Here is a 22,801-nt window from a genome sequence, read left to right as displayed (position 1 = left end):
CCCTCCATTCATTTGTTTAGTCTTAACACACACACATATACACAAACTAATATTTATGTAAACTTACGAGCAAAATTAAAAACAATATAATAATATGTTAACCACAAAATACTTGCTGTGATCAGCGCCATGAGTGTTTCGTCTAATACCAGGGCTCATCAGGCCGGTTGAGATAGAACAAACATGAAAGTGGTCGAGATACCATTCATACAATTAACTGTTTGAAGAACAACTATTTTCATTGTGGACTAGATTAATTTCATGAACTATAATTTTTACCAGTTTTATTTATGTCATTATATATCAGGAAAATCAGGTTTATGACAGTAGACTAGCGTCTGATATTATTGTTCGACAGTTAAGTACAAAGCTATATAATGGGCTGTTCTCTGTCCACCGGAAGTACTGAAACCTAGTTTTTAGTGTTATAAGTTTTCAGACCTACTACGAAGCTACTGAAGGATCCGAGATTATTAGACATTACGTACAGAGTGATCCCACCGTGATAGAATCCAAAATAACTGAAGCTACGCTCTATATTAGACACTATTTAATTTACAAATTCATCAATTATGAGCCCTTGAAGTTCAAATAAGAACCGGTGTGGCAGCTCAAAACCACTATGTCCCTTTGGATGTTATTAAAATCATAGATGAAATTAAAAAGATGCAAACGTTAAACAGATGCGAGATTAATTGTGTGTAATTTATGTGTAATGAATACAGTTTAAGGCGAAAAAAAAACACGGATGTATATTTGACAGATATAGACGAAAAGTTAAATGAAATAGTCATAGACTGACTTTTCCTAAAGGAAATTAAGACTTATATACCAATCGCTTTTCGGGGCGTCGTCTACGGTCTGAAGTTTAACAAGGGGCTAGGTGCTTTTTTTATATATATATTTTTAAATTCAAGGGTGGGGGTTATGGTAACCTTCAGTAAGGTATTTATAAAGATAAAACTGATATCAATTATGATGTAAAGAAAACTGACACACCCATACACAGATATATAAAGAAGCAAATAGGTATTTACGCACACATGTGGAAGATAAGACATTTTTCTAGTAAAAATAAAATATTTTTTCTTGTTACAAACTGAACGGATAATTAAGCCACATTGATTTCATAGGAAGTTTTATTCGATACATTCTACCCGAGTTATTCTTCAGGTAATTCAACGTCACTACAATACATTTTACAGGGTCTGTTGTGTCAGTGAACACGCCAGAATTATAAGAAGCTTTTGTAAGCTCGAAAGCTTGCGTGACTGTCTCGATTTCTTGAGTCGACAAAACACCTGTACAGGGGCCGAATAGGCTTAAGTTCGGGCCGTTCTTCTTCAGCGAACAAACAGAAAAGGCCTGATATATTTTGTGGTCCTGCCTGCTTGGGTGCTTTGGTTCTCGAGGCAAGTCACACTGGCGAGAACAACAAATGTTAGGCACAAGGACCGACTTCACTACCTACCTTACACAATTTAACAATATTAGAGTAATGTCGATTTATTTTTCTCCTTTTCTGGAGCACTTTAGAAGTTTCCCACTCAACCAATAGATAGCGTACATCTAACCTTCAAAATATAGATTGCAATAACTATCTCCACTTTATGTAGTCAGTACTCACTTTAATTAACTAGATACACCAAATATAATGTAGTTCACACATTATTGCATTTTCCCTTGTTTTGTATCTACTAAGCCTACTTACAATATACCAAGTATAGCCTCACACAGTCAGGCTAGAAACAGTAATTAGAAATACGTTTTCTCTTGACTGGCATTTTTTTCTCCACTTTAAAATTATAATTTCTATTTTACATTTGGATACGACGATATCAAAAACCACCAAAACTACAGTGCTTTAAGAAAACAGAGAAAGTCTCTACACAGCATGATTTTAATAAAACCAGAATATGTATAACACAACCACATACATCACTATTATTTTCGGTTTCTTTGTTTTTACTTCCAAGAAGAAAAAAAAAAAACCTTCACAAAATTCTCATTTTAATCCAAACTGACATCATAGTTTTGCTTTGAACCCTACAGGAGGTAAATTCGTTTTATGGCAAACATGGAAACATGTTGATTATAGTGTTTATGGTTTCTTCTCTCATTTGCTGTGCACTAATTGGCTAAGCTGTTCAACTCGAAATTTGAAAATGTTTCAACAACTTAGCTTAGTTCATTCTTTATTTATAGCATTAACTGCTTTGAAGATTGTTGTTTGTTTGTAGTTAAGCGCAAAGATACACAATGGACTATCTGTGCTCTACTTACTAAGGGTATCGAAACCCCATTTCAGGCGTTGCAAGTCCGCAGACGTTCCACCGTGCCACCAGAAGCATGCTTAGAAGAAAACCAGTATCATATTTTTTTAAAAAATCACATGGTTGATAAATCATATCAAGTCAGAGTTATTATAGTAGATAAGAAGTTTCTGAAAGAGCTGCAGCTGTTGTATATTAAAAACTGTGTTGTGACCTTCAGCCTTCGTATATGAAAGAAAGCTACGAGTAATTTTCAATTACTCTGTCACGTATAGGTAACACTAAATTACATAATTCAAAAATGTCCTTTTTTTTAGCCGCAGAAAATGAAGATTATTCTATGAGAGTTGTATACGACACAAAGAAAAAGAATATAAAAAAACAACTATAAGGTCATTATCTCTGAAAGTCGCTGATGATGTTAGGGTTACGAGTAAATTTTCCTTCCTCTTTTTTTGCTACTTCCACAATTCCTTCCTCGATGTGTCTTCACACCCTTTCTTCTAATTTATCGACCAAGAACTGTACACATGTAAACGCCTCTAATTCACGACTATACGTGATAATTCATAGATATTTTAAATCACAGTGAGGTCATTGGAAATACATTTTCTCTAGTCTGGAATTTTTTCCCGTTTTAAAATTATAATTTCTATTTTACATTTAGATATGGCAATATAACAAACTACCCAGACTATAGTACTTTAAGAAAACAACGTCTTTTTTTTTTGTCATATCTTGCACGATTACACAAAGTTAACTCAAATCAGTAGCTAAAACTACGTGTATCATATAAATCTGATTCACAAAAAAAAAAACATTTTAAGGCCAAAACGACAATAAAGGGTCTGTATATTTTTGAGGTGGTAGCAACTTTGACACCCTTCTTTAAACTACGAAGGAAAGCTAACGGCACCTGGCATTTTAACTTTCATAGAATACCAGTTTAATCACTTTTAAACTATACGCTATTAGATCTTCAGTTAGATTAATTTTAATCAGCAGTAGTACAATAAACAATTTTTTAAGATTGTTATAAAAGTCTTACTTTATACGTGAGGAAATGTAAGAAAAAAGTTCCCCAAAAATATGTTTCGTTCACTTTAACAAACGCCACAGAAAAATTCGTTTATAACATAAATAGAAATCTAGGAATTTAAAAACCTAGAAACAGGAATCATAAGAAAAGTAAGAACACAAAGCTAGATTTACTGTAGATATTATTTACTCGAATTACAAACTCTTATTATGGCACCCTGCTGTTACCTAGAATTACATTTGGGGGAGTCAAAATAAGGGATTATATTTGACTACAGTATCTCCACCATTGTTCGTTTATTTTTTTTTACGATCCTCATTTACAGGTTTTATTTTAAACTTTTAATTTTCTATTTTTCTTGTTTATTGTTTTTATGCTCAATTATGGGCAAAGGATTACTTGGTATGGTAGCTAACTTTATACATTGTAATGATAATAAACATAGCTAGTAGGTAGCTAGCTGATACAGTTTTCACTTCATACATAACATTGGGGTTGGCTCCATAAATACAACGACTGTTTAGTGTACAAAGCATTGAGTATCTACATGTTATAGTCATCCAATGTTCATTTATTAGTGGCCGGTAATTCGGACCGTTTTGAGTGGATTTGTTCTTGTAAGTCTAATGTGTGTGCTTTTTGTGCATTTTTATGCATGCACAGCCTAAGTAGTCAATAGTAAAGGTTTTAAAGCGCTATTTGAGCTGAATCTTTACTGTTTAAAGTTCGTTTTGCTCGAACGTTCTATTATGATTTTGTACAATTCTTTGCAATCATTTTTATGAACCACTATCATGGTTAAATGATGACTGAGATGAAAAACAGATAATTAAAATAAAAAACTCGTGTTTTATGCACGAACAAGTAAGGGACTTCCTTAGACTGCTCACGTATGAAGTTAAGTTCATAAGAATTCTAAACGAATCTGATGATCCTGGTAACCGGTGACCGCGAAGTTAAATCTAAGCGGGGCCTATTTCACAGTACCAACCAGACAACTGTAGTACAAAAGACACTTAGCCGAATGGTGTGAATAAAGATAAAACCGATCGACTTATCTAGCGACGATCTCAAAACCTGGATATCGGAGACAAGTATGAAAACTCAGTGATATAACTCTCAGGTTCTTACTCAATAAGGTGACGGTACCACTACTTTAAGTATTTATAAACAAATGAAAAATACGCAACCTTATCACATAAACACTGGTATTTGAGATGGATTTCTGACAGACGATATCAAATATACCGTTATTTGCAATATACAATATACGCCCACCTCTCTCTTACGCATATAGTGACATCAGTCGAACGTTTTTAATTCTAATACTATTGTTTACATAGTTTAATGAATTTTACAAAGCTTGTGACGCACGCATGAACACACTTTACACTTTTAATTATTTAGATGATATAAATATTTGTTTTTGAAGTACTGCGTTCGAGTAATAGTGTCTCAATGAACTTTCCTTTGCATTACATTAAACACAAGAACTTAAACCATTCTGCTCCCAGCGGCACAAAGGTACGTTTGAAGGCTTATAATACTAAAATACGGATTTCGTTATTCGTGGTGGTTACAGCAAAGATAGCACATTGTGTGGCTTTCTGTTTAACTACAAAGAACAATCAACCATCCTTCACACAATAATTATTAATTGTTCTGTTTTTGAAATCACTATTAATGAAGAATGAAATATCTTACCATTTCAAGAAGGCAAAGGAAAACTCTACGGAGAACAATAAACAACGGAAGGAGTTGCAAAATGTCTAATCAAAGCTATGGGACAAATACAAAATAAATAATTGGAAGACCGAGGAATGCAGTGGTAAATAGCTTGTCTAATAATAGCTGTAGACAGCGAGCAGAAGATGTCTGATAGATGTGAAGATGAGACTAATAATTGTGATGAAAGCTCTGGATGTCAGATGGATGAATAAATTACAAGACAGAATGGAGCCTCATCTGAATAAAATGGTGTAAGGAGAGTTTGAAAATGGTCTTCTCGTAGCTTTTCTGATAACAAGCGAAGAAGTTCACATAAGACATGTCTAATAGAAGCTCTGGTGTGATGAGATAGAAGAAGGGCCGTCAACAATTAAAAATTTTAAAAAATTGAAACTTTAGAGCGCAGTAAAGTGCTGCGACCGTCTTGTAGGAAACAAGGTCTGGGGGTCATGCAGCTCCACAAAATATTGTATCGAATGAAGCAAAATGGTGTAATCTAGAGCACTTCGGAAACAATGTAATGCTGAATTTGACCTAGATTATACTGGTCAACCAACCATAGTGTGTCTCAGAAAAAGGGTAATTTGGCCAAATCGTAATTCTATTTTATTTTTATTAATGTGTGTGTGAGCGTAAGAATACGTACAGATGCATGAGTAACCTTCAATGTGTAAGTGTTGGGAGTTCTATGGAAGGAAGGGTTCCAAATTAACTGATGGAAGCTGTTTTATAACATATAAAGGAATATTTTTGTTGATGCTAACTGAACCACAAAATGAGTATCTATAAATTTTTCGCTTGTTGTAACCTGGTGATGAACACCATGCTTTCATTTCTTTGCTAAAATCCTCAAATAATTGGTTCTGTCTGTCTTTCTCATACAGCGCAAAGTGTGGAGCGTGTTTTTTTTTTTTTTCAGAAACAGTACGGACGCGATGCATGAGCCCTTGATTCACAGTAGGACCACGCTAATCTACAGGTCACACCTAGCTCCATTTTAGGTTCTGATTTAATTATGTAAACAAATACAGGTGTATACATCATTTTGTAAAGGTTGAAATTAAATATTTCTCTCCTCAAATATTACTGGGTACATAAAAGGGACATGAAATAGTACTGTCATAAAATCATAATACGCTTTCCAACAAACTGTGGTACCACACTTACGTAACACAGCACTATTTTCTGCACAAAGACAACAACAATCACCAAGATCAGTTACTAAAGTCCTTTTCAAATCGATCTGCTCAGACTATAATATTTTCCCCAAACATTTGGAGCTTTGTGGCCACATCCTGGTGGAAAAATTAAACTTGGCAAAAAAAAGTGAAACAAAAGAGAACAGACCGATTCTAATATTGGGACATTATTTTATTAATCATGGCCTAAAGAATCCCATCTTACCAATTAAATAAAATATGTAACCAAAGGTGGACAGTTTTATGTTTAATGTTCTGAGCTCAATTTGGTTCCCAGGATTTGTTTGTGTGAGGAAAAGCACAAAGCTACATAATTCATTTTATCCATCACTGGCATCGAAACTCGGTTTCTAACATTGTAAGTCCGCAGATATTCCGCTGTGCCACTGGAGAGGAACATCTCCCAGAATTGAAGTTTGAAGTTAACGTGAATATTAAAAATAAGTTGTAAACAAGACATGCCTTTACTATTCTTGTTTATCTTTTCCTCATTATTTTGAAAATCAAGTGATTTTTACATTTAAAATATAATAGTTAAGAAGGAAATGTTAGAAAAATCGAAGCATACACAAAAATGGTCAAAGCTTTAAAAACAATCCTTATTAGTTGATAACAGTTTTAATAATGTTGCGTTTCAATAAATCGAAAATGATTTATTGTACAAGATTAGGATTTAATCAAAAAATTATTTGAGCCACGACGATTACCTGATCAAACCGATCATCTCTTCTGACCCTCTTCTACCCTTTTATTTGATTATAATAATTATAAATTACCTTTGGAAAATACACATCTTGTGAGAACTGCAATTTGAAACGTGTCTAGAACAAAAATAAACAAATGTTAGTTATTCACAATACTAGTACCACTTGGTAATGGAATTACACAAGATTACTTACAAATTGCTTTTTCAAAACGTCTCTGTATAAAGACCGAAAAAACTTTATTCAGGACAAATGTTTGTCGTGTAATTCGAGGCTCCAGGCCAACAAACTTCGCCTATTTTGAGGTTTAAGTTAGAGGGGTATCATTTATCTCAGGTTCTTTTTATCGTAACCCTTCCCGGGCAAAACAAAACAGTTCTGTACGCCGTCGGACAGTTTCCAGTTACCTTAAACAAAATAGCTCCGTACACCGAAAATTTTCACCTGCCACACACACAGTTACAGCAATTGAGTCAGCCAACTGTAAGATAGTGAAGTATTTTTAAAAGAAAAGATGAAATGTGCCCCATTTGAGGATTATTTCTTTTTTATTATTACACTTCCTGGACGAAAATTAAACTCAAAAACCAACAAATTAAAATAAGGTAATCATGTTAGCCAAGGTAATGCAAGCCAAAAATATTTCAAGAAAGTGAAAATATGTTCTGTTTCATGATCGTTTTTTATCTCCCTTCTCGGGCAAAAGCCCTGAAACAAAATAGCCCTGTATGCCGATGGACAATTTCCGGTTATCATGCAAATATATATATATTAAGATAATTAATCCGGCCAACTCTGAGTCATATATGCTAACACACAATCTGTCATCCTTACTATACCAATTTTCATATGATTAACGGATTATTTAATTCTGAATTGAAAATAGTTATCGCATGTCCTACAATTCCTTTCGTCATGGATAACTTAAAATTCAAAATTAAACTCTTCCTTCGTAACACGTATATAATTTTGAAAAAAAAACAAAAAACGTTTAGCTTTATAATAATTAGTTTAGGAAAACCAATTTTCGAAACCTCCGTTAGGCATCGTTTAAGCTTAACGTTTACATTACATATGATGCTCACCGTGATCAGAATAATAAGAATTAAGCAAGTCATTGCTAAAATAACGAACTTAAACTAGTGACTTCATTTTATCTGTAAAATATGAAACTATTTTCAAGTTTATTGAAAACTTACTTCAGTTTAAAGTATTTCATTGCTAAATAACATGTATAAAAATTACCAAAATCCATATTATGTTAAAACAGAAATAAAACACACAAAAGACGATGGTTTTGTTGTTTTTTTTAAATTTCGCACAAAGCTACTCGAAGGCTATCTGTGCTAGCCGTCCCTAATTTAGTAGTGTAAGACTAGAGGGAAGGCAGCTAGCCATCATCACCCACCGCCAACTCTTGGGCTACTCTTTTACCAACGAATAGTGGGATTGACCGTCACATTATAACGCTCCCACGGCTGAAAGGGCGAGCATGTTTGGCGTGACAGGGATGCGAACCCGCGACCCTCAGATTACGAGTCGCACGCCTTAACACGCTTGGCCATGGCGGGTCACACCAAAGATGAATGCTCAATACACACAATGAAAGGTACACGTAAAATGGAAGCTTTGGTAAAAAACAAAACAAAAAAAACATTTATATTAAATTTGGCTTCTGCTGTGTTAAAAGTTTGAATGTTTTGTAAATAAAAAAGGGCAATGGAAGGCAGCTGTCTGAAATAAAACTTAAGTTACTCAATCACGTGTTTCAGAAAATCACTTGTAAAGATTTCCGTTTCTCTTTTCTGTTTGAATTTCGCACGTGTCACGTTGGACAATATACGTTTTCTAACACTACTAATTAACCAGACATCCAAACTTACATCGCTACTAACAATGGCTGTGCTTGTAAATGTTTCTGAGAATGAATTTTTCTAACATAAACTTTTAACTTAACACGGGAGTAGCCAAGGGGAGTGGAGTTGAACGAGCACCTTTGTATTTTAAGAAGTACAAAATGTTCACAACCATTTTATTTATTTCTTTTTGCGAACCTAAGACATATACAACTGTTATGCAGGCTAGTTTCCTTTTTGTTATTTTCTTTCTTAAGCTTTCAGTACGTTAGTTTTAAAGTTTCATTTAAGCTAAGGTAAATCACTTAAATTGATTCTGTAGAGAAAAGTACGTGTTTTGGGAAAACGACCACCCCCGCTACTCTGTAGTGTTGCCTACACGTGGCCTTGGCAGAGTTATTTAATCAATAAAAGTGGGTGATCTAGTTACATAGTTGTGTTATTGTTAAAAGAGAATGACAGCAAACGTAACTTTGTGGATGACATTGGATTGTGTTATTATGGTATTTGGTATTCCCAGTCTTGACGGAAACGTAGACTCCATGGTTCAGACACATACGCCCCTAATTTAGAACTGTTATTTACAGGGATGAATATCGTTCAGCAGCACCCACCGTCTACAACGCGCCAACAGCTAAAAAGGGCTAAAAATATTGATTGATATATTACAGGTTCATACCTTGAACCTTCCAATTCTCAGCTAAAACAAAAAACAACAAAACACACTAATTTGTTTGTTGTTTCGAATTATGCACAAAGTTACATGAGGGCCATCTGCGCTAGCCGGCCCTAATTTAGAAGTGCAAGACAAGAGAGAAGGCAGCTAGTCATCACCACCCACCGCCAACTCTTGGGCTACTCTTTTCCCAACAAATAGTGGGGGTTGATCGTCATATTATAATGGCCTCAGTGTTAAAATGGCGAGAATGTTTGGTGCGAAGGATATTCGAACCCACGGCCCTCGGATTACGAGTCGAGCGCCCTAACCACCTGGCTGTGCTGGACACCACAACCACAACACTTAAAATAGGGTACGTAAATTAGTACTGTCACATAATGCATTTAAACATTAAAAGGCAAAATGCTGATAATCTGACGGCTGGCCTGGCATGGTTAGGTGGTTAAGGCACCGGACTCGTAATCCGATGGTACGGGCTCGAATGCCGTCGCACTAAACATACTCGTCCTTTCATCTGTGGGGACGTTATACTGTAACAGTCAATCCCCCCTACTCGTTGGTAAGAGAGTAGCCCAAGAGTTGGCGGTGGGTGGTGATGACTAGCTGCATTCCCTGTAGCCTTACACTGCTAAATTAGGGACGGCTAGCGCAGAGAGCCCTCGTGTAACTTTGCGCGAAATTCAAAAATTACTACTCATGTAGCTTTAGCAACGGTTTTACCAAAATTCAAATTGTTTGAAAATGAAGGTCAGCTAAATTCCAAACAAACAAATAAATCTGACGGCTATGGCTATATCGTATGTAATCTGTTGTAAACTGTTTAACAATCCTACAGATTAGGTGCGAGTGTGTGTTTTCTTATAGTAATGCCGTATCGGGCTGAGTCCACCGAGGGAAATCGATCCCCTGATTTTAGCGTTGTAAATCCGTAGATTTACCGCTGTACCAGTGGGGGACGATTAGGTAAGATACTGACTATTACGGTATACCATATCATTACTATTAGTAGCTGTGGTTGAGTATGACAAACATAAGTATTAATGTAAAAAACGAGTTTACTCCATAGAGAGCAGAAACACTTAAAATGGCTGCTCAAGACGTATCTGAAAGCTTTTCAATCACATACACAAAAACGTGATCAATAGTAAGACTTCGGATTTACAACTATAAAATCTGGGATTCAATTCCTCGCAGTGGACAGAGCTCTTTGTGTAGCTTTGCTCTAAAAAAGAAACTTTATTTTTCTCACTAAACAGACTAAATTTGATGTGACATTTGAGTTTGGTTGTCAACATGATACAGATAAGAAATTTGAGAAGCGTTTCACATCACTTTAAGAGATCTAAATGTACTGTACAATCTAAAGTGGTACTGATATTAAGGGTTTTATAGGACTAATGAAATATATAATATGATGACACTCACGTGATATCGTTATTAGATAAAAACAAGCCAAGCGATAAACAATGACGTGGTAAAAAAACCAGCTCTGGCATCAATTGGTAAAAAATTCGAACCCTCTAGCAATAAAAGTGTGGTAACAAAAACTTGAAAGAACCATTTCACTTCAAGCGAGTTATTGTTGGGGGTTGTCATTGAAAGGTCAAGAGAACGAATATTTCTGCTGTCAAAAGTATGCAACAAATGCTCATTTACCGAAGTCCACCTTTTATTTTTATTTTATTTTCGCAGAAAGCAGATGGCGCTGAAATTCCACATCGTTTTCTTTTAAAATCGTTCTCCTAAACCTAACTTACTCAAAATATATGATGTAAATGTTTAAGTTTTCGCCCGTGCCAAGTGACACACATTAAATGTGTTGTAAACCTCTGTATGTATGTGCGTATATACGTATTCCCCATATTACCAATAAACACAGGAAGGCATGACTAAATATTCTATCATTACAAAAAGCTAGCTGTTATAATCTAAATGAAAAATTAAATGCATTAATAATATAAATAAGCGAACTTAAACACCAAAATGTTGTTTTTGTTTAGACACTCAACGTTTCGACTTACAGCTTCTTCAGGAGTGTTCACTGAAACACAAATCGAAACACACAGTTAAAAGCTGTAAATTGAAACGTTGAATGTCTAATTAAATAAAAATAACTTAGTGTTATAACGTCATTTATTTGTAGTATTAATATGTCCTACATGTATCAATTTGAGCTACAGATATTAAATAATGAACACTAAATAAATGTAATTTAATATTTTCAACACATTGAATGAACGACTGAATCAGAAACCTCAAGGTGCAGACAAAACTAGCCATTATTTAGTACTGCTGATCAGAGAGTGAGGGAGGGGAACGAGACAGCATATTTGTCGCCCACACAGTTATTATGAACCGAATAGTGGAAGTTATTGTCAAGGTTGTAACATCACTACAAGTGTGTAGTGTGTTTCAGAATCATATCGTGGCTCAAGCCTTCTGATACGCAGTCTCACACGCTTATTGTTAGGTTACAGTTGACCCAAAAATATTAAATGCTTTCGCCCAAGCAGTCTAAATGGATTTGTTTGATATTAAGCATAAAACTACACAAGGGGTTACCTGTACTCTGCCAACCGCGGGTATCGAAACCTGATATTTATCGTTGTAAGCCTCTAGACTTATCCACTAACCAACAAAGGGCGGACGTCTAAATGGAATCTATGGTTCTATGTCTCACGAAACGCAAAGCGACAAGTCTAATCGTCAGTTGCTAGGGCAAACCCGTCAACCACAAGATTGGTTGTCACTTGTCCTTTTGTTAAACACCTATTAAACAATCTCACCTGACGAAACTACTGGGAATTTATCAACGGAGTGGTCAAGTTTTGGATAATTTAGAAATATGTTATCCTGCTATTTCATTGTTATTGGTATTGTCAAAGGTATGCACACAAATTTTCATATTTATATATATTATGCAGTTTAATATACAAATTTCAATTTCACGCAATGCTGCAAGAGGGTTATACGCGCTAGTTGTTCTTAATTTAAAAATGGAACACTAGATGGAATGCAGATAATCATCACCACCAACCGCCAATTGTTGGACTACTCTTTCACCAACGAATAGTGGGATTGACCGTGATGTTGTAACGTTCCCGCTGCTGAAAAGGCGAGCATGTTTTGGTGGAAAGGGGATTCGAATTCGCGCTCCACAGATTGCAAGTCGAACACCCTACCCACTTGGTCATCTCAGGCCTAGGAAGATTGGAAGCGACAGTGTTTTTAAGCTAAATATATATTTTTTCACACTTTGACAAAGAAAAAAAAAGCAAAACATTTCATAAAACTGCAAAGAAGTGTCGTCAGTTATGTGCTTAAACATATACATTTGCAGAATTACCCTAAAATTATCAAAAATATTGCAAGAAACCTCAATAAAACCGAAAAATTATACAAATAATCCGTTGTTTCTCCCTCTCTTTTTAAATGAGGGATTTTAGCAAGTTCACACACACAAATCCCCTTAATCCGCGTGTACTTAAATAGTGCAGTAAAATAAACATTTTACTAAATTCAATTTATATGTGCTTTTTCGCGGGTTCGGAGCCCCGTCACACCAAACATGCTCGCCCTTTCAGCTGTGGAGGCTGCTAAATTAGGGAAGGTTAGCGCAGATAGCCCTCATATAATTTTGCGCGAAATTCAAAACAAAACAAACCAATATGTGCTTTCTTGATTTATTTAAATCTGAAATACGCATGCGCTGTTCGTTCAAAACTGTATGCTTATTTTGCGAACACGTATCGAGACTTTTCTCCCATTGAGCTAAATTTGTCTTCGTTACAGTTTTATATTCATCTTACTTTGTAGTGAACAGCTTCGGTTTGTTTCATAGACTGCTATAAACACATTTATTGAACACTACTATAAACACTTTTAGATACTTTTTTTTTTTTGTAGTACGAGTTTTATTCATCGTTTCTTTGTTTGAACTCGTAAAACTGTGTCATACACTAAAAGCTCATAAACGCTTCATACTCTGCGGGGCTTGGCATGGCGAGGTGGGTTGAGGCGTTCGACTCGCAATCTGAGGGTCGCGGGTTCGCATCCCTGTCGCGCCAAACATGCTCGCCCTTTCAGCCGTGGGGGCGTTATAATGTCACGGTCAATCCCACTATTCGTTGATAAAAGAGTAGCCCAAGAGTTGGCTGTAGATGGTGATGTCTAGCTGCTATCCCTCTAGTCTTATACTGCTAAATTAGGGCAGCTAGCGCAGATAGCCCTCGAGTAACATTGCGCGAAATTTAAAAAAAAAATCATACACCGTACACTATTATGGACGGAATTTATGTAAATTCATGATTAATGAAAGATTATCTTAGGGCATGAAAAATTGTTTTCTTACATGTAATTATAAAATACACCCATAACACTGCAAAACATTATCCAACTACATGGGGCGAAGTATTGATCAAAAACTACAAAACACCACACTGGAGATTTGTATGTTCCGCCGCAGGGACCTAATGAACCTCCATATCAATTTTGGTGAAAATCCATACACACCCTACGAAGTAGTTAAATACAACAGATAGTACTGTTATATTCATATACATGTACCATTATTGTGCTTTATTGTTCATGTGTAGTTTTATTAAATAAAGTCACGTCTCCGTGAGTTTATTTGTATGACCGCGTAATTTTTTTTTTTTAAATGGACCAGGATTTATCGATCTAACACATAATACATGTAAGATAATGTAGTTTATACGCTGTGAGTGCAAATTCAAATGAAATGTTATAACGTTTTTCAGGTCGCCGCTTATATTTAATATTTTGATGAAGGTGTGAACAGATGGCGTTTTATAAACTTTGTGTAAAAATCTATGCGACGCGTTTTTGTGCATAGCCATTCCTAATTCTGAGCTAATAGTGTGAATGCAGCCAGCTAGTTAATGGCATCTTCCACCAACTCTTGGCTACACCTAATTGATTGAATAGTGTAATATGTATATAAATCTTCTATTAACTTTGGAGCAAGCAAGATCAAACTTATTAGGCAATCTTCTGATGACTTTGTGGATGTCCTTATCTTTATGTTGTAGCCACTTAGCATTCGATGCTAATGGTAAGCACCCAGGAATATCACGTAGATATGATGGAAGTCTAGGACTAGGATTTCAGAGTCGCTAAACCTGAATCTGGTATGGATATTTATGTTCCTACCCCATGATGAAAGATTTCAGGGAAGCAATATTTGAGGTACCAAGGATAAGTTCCTAAAAAAATTGTTATTGTTGGATGGATAAGGTCGTTTCCTAGAGAAGTAATCAGGAATAACAGAAAAGCTTGGTGGTACACTGGGAAGCCATTAATTCAAGAGAGGTGTTTGAACTCCGAATGGAGCACAGAAAATTTATGCTTGTTCTGAATAAACTACAATCAGAAGACAGTATTGGAATGTTTTGATAAAATACTTACTCTTTTTTCTGACCTATACACTACTATAATATCAAGTTGTTTTGGTACACTTAGACTAGTGACCTATGGTACTAAAATGTTATTATTTGTTATTTTTTGAATTTCGCGCAAAACCTTTCGAGGACTACTTGCGCTAGCCGTCCCTAACTTAACAGTGTAAGACTCACCACCAACTCTTGGGGTACTCTTTTACCAACGAATAGTGGGATTGATCGTAACATAATAACGACCGCCGGCTGAAAGGGCGAGCATGTTTGATGCGACCGGGATTCGAACCCGCGACCCTCGGATTATGAATCAAACGCCTTAACCCACCTGGCCATGCTGGGCCGGTACTAAAAAGATTCTCATATATAAATAATTTTATCATATTGTGTTTCAAGACATTACTTCCACTCTCCTCACGTCTAACTAATAGTTGGATAACTTTGAGATTGATTTCCCTTACCATTGTAATTTGCTACTCTCTTTTCTCATAGCCTCTCAGATTTTGTAAGTTATATTAAATTTTGGAAAAAATCTAAAAATTGAATTTTAAAAATTCAGTAATAATTCTTTCTTGCAAAACTTTACACGAGTTAGGCCAAAACTAAATATCCCACAGTATGAATCCACAAAACCAGAATTTCCGGTAACTCTCGTAAGCTAAAATCAAATTATGAAGAAAAAAATATGGATTTTTTTTTAAAATGTCATTAAAAAATTTAAGAGTGTTATTATAACCACAAGGTTTTTATTTTCTTTGTAAGCCTGTACAAATACCGTTGTACCACTAAGGAGGGGTTGGCCTCTGTGGGTCAGGTCTAAAAATCAGGGTTCTATAACTCGCAGTGGAGAGAGGGCAGAGTGCATACGCATTTTAACAAAAACAGGCGAACAAAGCTTTTATAGTTAAAAGTCATTTCGTTTAATTCTAAACTCCATGATTGGCATTTTACATATTTTACAAAGTGAATTTACATTCGCAGGTATTTGTTGAATTTTAAGCAAATCATACAAGAGATTCTCCTGCAGAGTCATTTCTAATTTTGAAGCAATAGACAAAATATATGGCAGCTAGACAACAGTTTCCATCGTCAACTTTTGTCACATTACATAATGTGTTTGACCGTCACTCTTATATTATATTCATGACTCCAGCAGGACGGTGATGTGATGCGAACCACATATCTTCAGATACAGTAATCACTAGCTTACCCTCGGGCTCATATCAATAAGCAAATAACACCTTTAAAATGTAATAAATTTCATTCTAAATCGAAACTACAACCTATTTAAGGTTTAGGACCCCAAACTTTTCAAGGTTTAGGGCTCCCAGATCGTCTCACCGCAAGTATACACTTCATCCTAATAGAACTTGATCCTGAAATAATGTTCTCTCCACATAAACTGACCTCTCTCCCACACACACTCCCATTTAACTTCCTTTCCGTCAAGTGAAAAAGATGTGTATCTTTCCGATTTCTAGCTTCATTTATTATGAAGTATTTTCTGAAGTGCACTTAATAGGTAAATGAATTTTGACTTTATAAAATATTTATTATTTAATATTAATATCTGCAAAATTGTTGTGTACGACTGTTATTAAACCTGGCATGCTTCACAGCATTTCCTTCCGTATATCAGTTACAAGTCATGTGCATTAGTTTAGGTCACGTCGTTTGTTTCCCAAGAAATGTCGATCTGTGTGTTTGTGAGAGAGAGAAGAACTAAGTGCAACGCACTTTGTGCAAGCTTCGTTTTAAAGGTTTATGACCGCTGTGACCTTGAAACATAACTGGTGATCTTGGAAAACAATAGACTTTTAATGAACATAAAATGATAAATTCACATGAAAATTGAACAAAGCCCACAGCAAGTCACGTGCTTTAGTGCTACAGGCTAAAAGATTGAACATGTATATTATTACCTCAGACTGTCAACAGAGCAACAAAGATAAAATAAGCTTTTCAACGTTTCGTTGCTATCAGAGTCTACTGACTTAATCACATAAGCCAATTGACACATTTTCAGTATTTATAAAGCAACCATCTCCATCTATTTATAAAATCCACTTTTGGAATAAGACATTCACTTGCACTCGCTTCGTAATGTAAAAACGCTTTCCAGCAAGATCTATGGAGTAATGTCATTTGAACGCGGGGTTTCGAAAATAGTGCTGTTTTGGTTGAACGCTAATTCCATCGAGATATAAAATCTCACGCACTGATTGCGAGTCGCACGAAATTTGATCTTCCGTAACTCTCTTACAATCCAGCCCCAGTGCAAACTGATTATCTGATACGTTACAGGGACTTGTGGTCAGTGAGAGTCTTCTACTGGCCTTGGTATTTTTTGGTGATCATTTCTCAATACATTTTTTAAATAATTCCCTTTCATCGTTTGCTTGAGGTAACAGAAGGATGATTATTCTCTGCGTGTCAAGGTTTCTATTTGTCCACTACTCCTATTTTATTTCACTTCTTTATCTACTTTTCATGAATAATTAATAAAATTCTAATCTTCATATTGTGTTACTTTAATCCTTCAGAATCACCATTTAACTTCGCTGAAATAACTCATGGTGACGGGAGGGGGTAGCATTCCCTCAGTCCTTTCCTACGTAATTGCGGATAAGCGCATTCATGTCTTTGCCACGAGACTGCATATACAAACAAATCTCACTGTTCTAAAATGACCACTTTTGGCATCTCCGAGATAAGTCAAGTTGGACTTGTGCCTGGTTCAATTGTAGAGCTATTTACTTTAATAATTGAGTGTAAAAAACTAACACTGAATAGCCTGAAAAGATATGTTACGCTTTGAGTACCTGCATTGAACATTTCAGTCTATAAGCATTATATAAAGAAAAACCTCTTTAGATGTCCCGTTTCGTTGCTTTAATTTTGACTAACTTTTAAACAATATCGGTAAACTTTTATAGGTAAATGTATTTTGTTTTGTTCTTTTTAAGAGAGAACAAGAATCAAAAATCGTAAACTCATTTATACGAAGTTTTTTACGACATGTCATCGTATTGCAATATTATTTGTGTGTATTGTGATACAAGATGCTATTGATATTTTCAACCTGAACAGACACTTCAAGGATTCCTATGGTTCACGTATAGCAGACCACAATTTTGAACAAAATGAAAGACTACAAGCCCATCGAAACCCAACATATTTTCAGAATTATTCGAATAATGGGATTGACTGTCATTCTTAAATACCTCCAGTTTTTGCCAGTATATCTATTATTTTTCATTTAAAAGATGAAGAGTATTTCAGAAATAAACAAAGTATTTGTGCGGGAGGTGATATCAAGATGAAATTCAAATATTGTGTTTCACAAGAGATAAATACTTGTCCACAGTGATACGTGTAAATAAGTGTTTTAAAACGCTTCATTTCATTCACAATTCTAATTCACCACGATAATACACAAATCAGCTACACTATAATGGTGCTAAGCACATGCCAAATGACCCAACAGTGTGTAGAGCGGTACTATTTTAGAGATGAGTCGTTCCTCACACTGCAGTCAGATGAAAGACTGTTAGTTACTTTGAGAGAATCTGAGGTCAAGATCGTGACGCATATGGTGGTGGTAAAGATAGAGTGTCAGTAGGAAGCATTAATGAAGATCTCTCTCTCTCTCTCTCTCTCTATGTACCATATTGAAATAGGTTATCCACAGATCTCTTCTCCTTAAGGCATAAAAACGTCCAATGTCGATACATTCATCCATTTATATAGACGTTTTTGCAAGTAAACCTCTGTATTCCAATGTCTCTCCTTCCTTCAGTCTTTCCAATTGCAATTAGACTTTCAATTTCATATATCCTCATAATGTGTCCGAGAAACTCCAACTGCCTCTTTCTGATTTTATACAGCAGATTCCTTCTGCAGCTTGCCATTAACAAAATATCTTTGATACGTGACTTGTTCAATATACCTTCAAGACGCGCCTTAAAAACCGCAACTCAAATCCTTCATTTCTCTTTTCCATAGTTGGCGATATTGTCCAACATTCTGATGCATACATGAGAATTGGTATACCGTAGCAATCCAAAATCCTAAACTTTGTCCCCATAAAAAGGGACTGTTACTGTTAAGGAATGTATTGACTCATCTCCAAGTCCTGCGAAATGATATTCCTAATTATAGTCAAGATAGGAGTTGTACCCTAAGATCTTCTGAACTCCAGTATGTTTTACAATGGACTTTGGCATCAGCCTTATGAGCAATAACACCCATCATAAAATTTATCACCTTGCTGAACTTGTCGGAACGATTGTTACATAAGAAGAGACAGCCCGAATGAACAGTCTTCACCATCATTAAACCTAAAACTCACGAGTCTACATGCGTTTGTTTGTTTTTAAGCGTAAATCAATACAATAGGCAATTTTCATTGTGCCCTCCACAGGTATCTAAACGAGTATGCACAGGATGTTCTTAGGATATATCATAATTCGTTAAGTGAATACGAACTAAAGATGTCCTGAAAACAGCACTTTCAGAGCAGTGATGTAAGATAATTCTGTGTCTTATCATATTCCTTGTTCATATTGACGCACACCGTATTGATGAGAAATATCATAAACTGTTCTTTCACAATAGTAGGCTGAATGACTAATTATTTAAATTTTAAATCACATGATTATTTAACATGTTCCTCATTTGCATAGTATTTAACTAGCTTATAAGAATGATTAATATTATTTTATAAAAAATGGTTTTGCCTTGTGATAGTTTTTTGAAAAATAGCTTGAAAAAATATCGCAATTCAGACCTGTACTCTTTGAAATCTTCAAGATTAAGCCAGAACAGCAATATGAAATCAACATAAAAATCCGTAAATCAAGGTGTTTAATGTTAAAAAAATGCAAGTACTGCGAAAGTCAATAGTGTCAAACCAAATCCTAAAAAATATTCTGTCAACATTATTGCACATGACCTTTCTTGATTAAGAAAGAGAGTTTGTTTTCCCTATAATCTTATACCTTCCACTGAAATTTGTTTTGTTTGTTTTTAAATATCGCGCAAAGCTACACGAGGGTTATCTGCTCCAGCCGTACCTAATTTAGCAGTGTAAGACTAGAGTGAAGGCAGCTAGCCATCACCACCCACCGCCAACTCTTGGGCTACTCTTTTACCAACGAATAGTGAGATTGACCGTTACATTATAGCGCTCCCATGGCTGAAAGGGCGAGTATCTTTGGTGTGACGTAGATTCGAACCCGTGCCCCTTGGATTACGATTCAAGCGCCCTAACCACCTGGCCATGCAGGGCCGTTTCACTGAAAAAGTATAGCATTTAGATAAACAATGATTTACTTTGCTGATGAAATTAGTGTTTATTTAATATAGATGAACGTTACCCATTCTAAATCAAACAAGTAAATTTATATTTCCTCAGTGTCAAATAATATAACGGTATTCTAGGGGATGTAGTGGAAGATAATTTTTCATTTTTGATTCTATGTAGATGAAGGAAGTTTGACATACCACAGTATTTTATAATAATTTCATTATAATATTCCATTTGAAAACTTTAAAGAAGAACCAATACACCATTGTGCAAATTAATTGAAACAAATGATCATTTTACAATATTTTCAGCATGACGGCCGGGCCGGTGTTGGCTCGCTGGACCCGCTGATTACCTTTTATAGTCATTTTTTCACACAGACGGCGTCATAAGCTGTGTTTTGCAGTACGGTCGATCTATTTTGGGGATATATGACGAAATTTTGAGGAATATTACGTCATTCGAAATTGCGTTAGAAGGGCAAGGAGACCAGTCGATAAACAATTTATTACCAACCAATGAAGGAAAAACGGTATTAATGGGGTCTGAAATACAAGAACTGGACGCAAAAACAATGAAGGAAGGTGTTATTCAGTGACGAGACTTATTTTTTCGTACAGGATCAAAGAAGTCTGCATGTTCGCAGATCTCCAGGTGAGAAACTTCGAGAATTTCACGTCAATCAGTTCGTAAAATATCCCTTGAAGAAGATGTTTTGGGGCTTTTTCAGCTACTATGGCGTCGGAGGCTTACATATCGTAGAAAGTATGATGTGAGGACTACAGCACATAGAAGTTTTGCAGAGAAGATTCGTTCTAGAATTGAAAAAGAGATTTCCAGATGGATCTGGCATTTTTCAGCAGGTTCTGGCTCCGTGCCACACATTGAAACTTGAAGGATTTTATGACTACAAGGCGAATAAAGGTGCTGGACTGGCCTGGAAACTCTCCGAACTTAAATCCTATTGAAAATCTTTGGGCGATTTGTAAAGAAAGACTTCGGGGAAAAGACTGTACTACGAAAGATAAGCTAATTGAGGCCATAATTGAGGTGTGGTACCGCGATCCAAAAATTAGTAAAGATTACAGTCAACTCGTGGACTCGATGCCAAAGCGGATTAATGATCTTCTGAAAAATAAAGGCGGTCATTTCATGTATTAATTTGAGTAATTTTGGATTCTCAGAAATAAAACGCAAAAAAATTGAAAAAATCGTAATTATCCGTCTTGTTTCAATTAAATTGCATGTATAATGAGTTTCAATTACTTTATTCGTGGTTTGTTTTTTTAATCTCTTTCTTTGCGTTCAAGTTCTCTAAGGAAGGCATGCTGCAGGATTTTCCTGCAGGACAGCCCATAAGATAGTTACTTCACATAATGTATTAAAGATCTTCTGAGAGACATCTCTGTGATATTTGGAAAATTGCTGTAGTGTGCGCATCGCTGAGGTGACCGAAGGCAATGATGCATCCATGAAGAAGTCAACAGAGCAGAAAGAATGGATCTTTGAAATAATGGACGTCTCAACTGGCGACAGTCCAGTTGAGTTTATTTTAATTAGCAATCTTCTGGTGATGCGGACCACAGCCTTTTGGAGTTTAATGTCTCAAAACTAATGTCGCCTGCGCCGGTGTGAGAAACCAAAGGACAAAAATCTTTTGTCACTACCAGAGGTAGCAGTTGAGACTTGTTTATAATTCTGATAGTGCTTTTCTGTCACTGCAAAATAAATAATTTAAACTATACTACAACACTTAATTAGATTTCGTAAACTTTAGTTTTTTAACAAATTTATGTTGAAATGTTTGCGAGATTTAAAATCAATGTGTTTTTTTTAAATATAAGAAACAATAAACTGCTAGTCGCAGCTAAAGTAAATTTTCAGTATCACCAAAGTCTGATAGTTTGCGTGTTTGGAATTAAGCTCAAAGCTGCACACTAGGCTATCTGTGCTCTGCCCACCACGGGTATCGAAACACGGTTTATAGGAGTGTGACTCCGCAAATATGCCGCTGTGCCACTGGGAGTCGTTTTCTGCTGCATAAATTTATGCTCGGATATCCGGCGATCTTTAAAAGGAAAGTCGAACTGAAATATTTTTCAAACACCAGCATTTATCGAGGCACTTGTTTGTTTGTTGGTAAGCACAAAGCGACATAATGAGCTATCAATGCTGAGCCCACCACGGGTACAGAAACCCGATCTTTAGCCTCATAAAGCACGTGACTTACAGCTGAGCCAATTGGGGTGTTTCTAATCTTTATCGCAGTACAACAACATTGAATGATTCATTATTAACTTGCTGGATCAGAAAGATTAACCATGCACCTAATATTATATCTAATTACGAACTGTTTTTCTTTTGTCTCATTGCACTTGTAATTACCTAAAACCCGAAGATGTATGACTAAGTGAGGATTTTTAAGACTTTCCACACTGCTTGAACAAGTCATTAGACAAACCATACATTTAGTACGTCTTGTGTAGTATCAAGTAAGTTCTCAGGCGGATATTCACATTTTTCGTAGTTTCACAAGAGTGAATGGCTTTAAGACAAAATAATGAGAAACAAACCTTATCAGAACGGACCGAAAACTACGTT

General features: G+C 35.7%; 1 protein-coding gene across 4 annotated transcripts in view; it reads right to left on the bottom strand.

The window, feature by feature from the left end:
- The window catches only part of LOC143256749 (zinc finger protein 423-like), a 190,272-nt gene that overhangs the window by 49,354 nt on the left and 118,117 nt on the right, over positions 1–22,801 (bottom strand). The gene's annotated exons all lie outside the window — the stretch shown is intronic.

This window comes from Tachypleus tridentatus, chromosome 7, assembly GCF_004210375.1.
Source record: "Tachypleus tridentatus isolate NWPU-2018 chromosome 7, ASM421037v1, whole genome shotgun sequence".
Lineage (NCBI taxonomy): Eukaryota > Metazoa > Arthropoda > Merostomata > Xiphosura > Limulidae > Tachypleus > Tachypleus tridentatus.
This window is presented reverse-complemented; position numbering and strand designations above follow the sequence as displayed.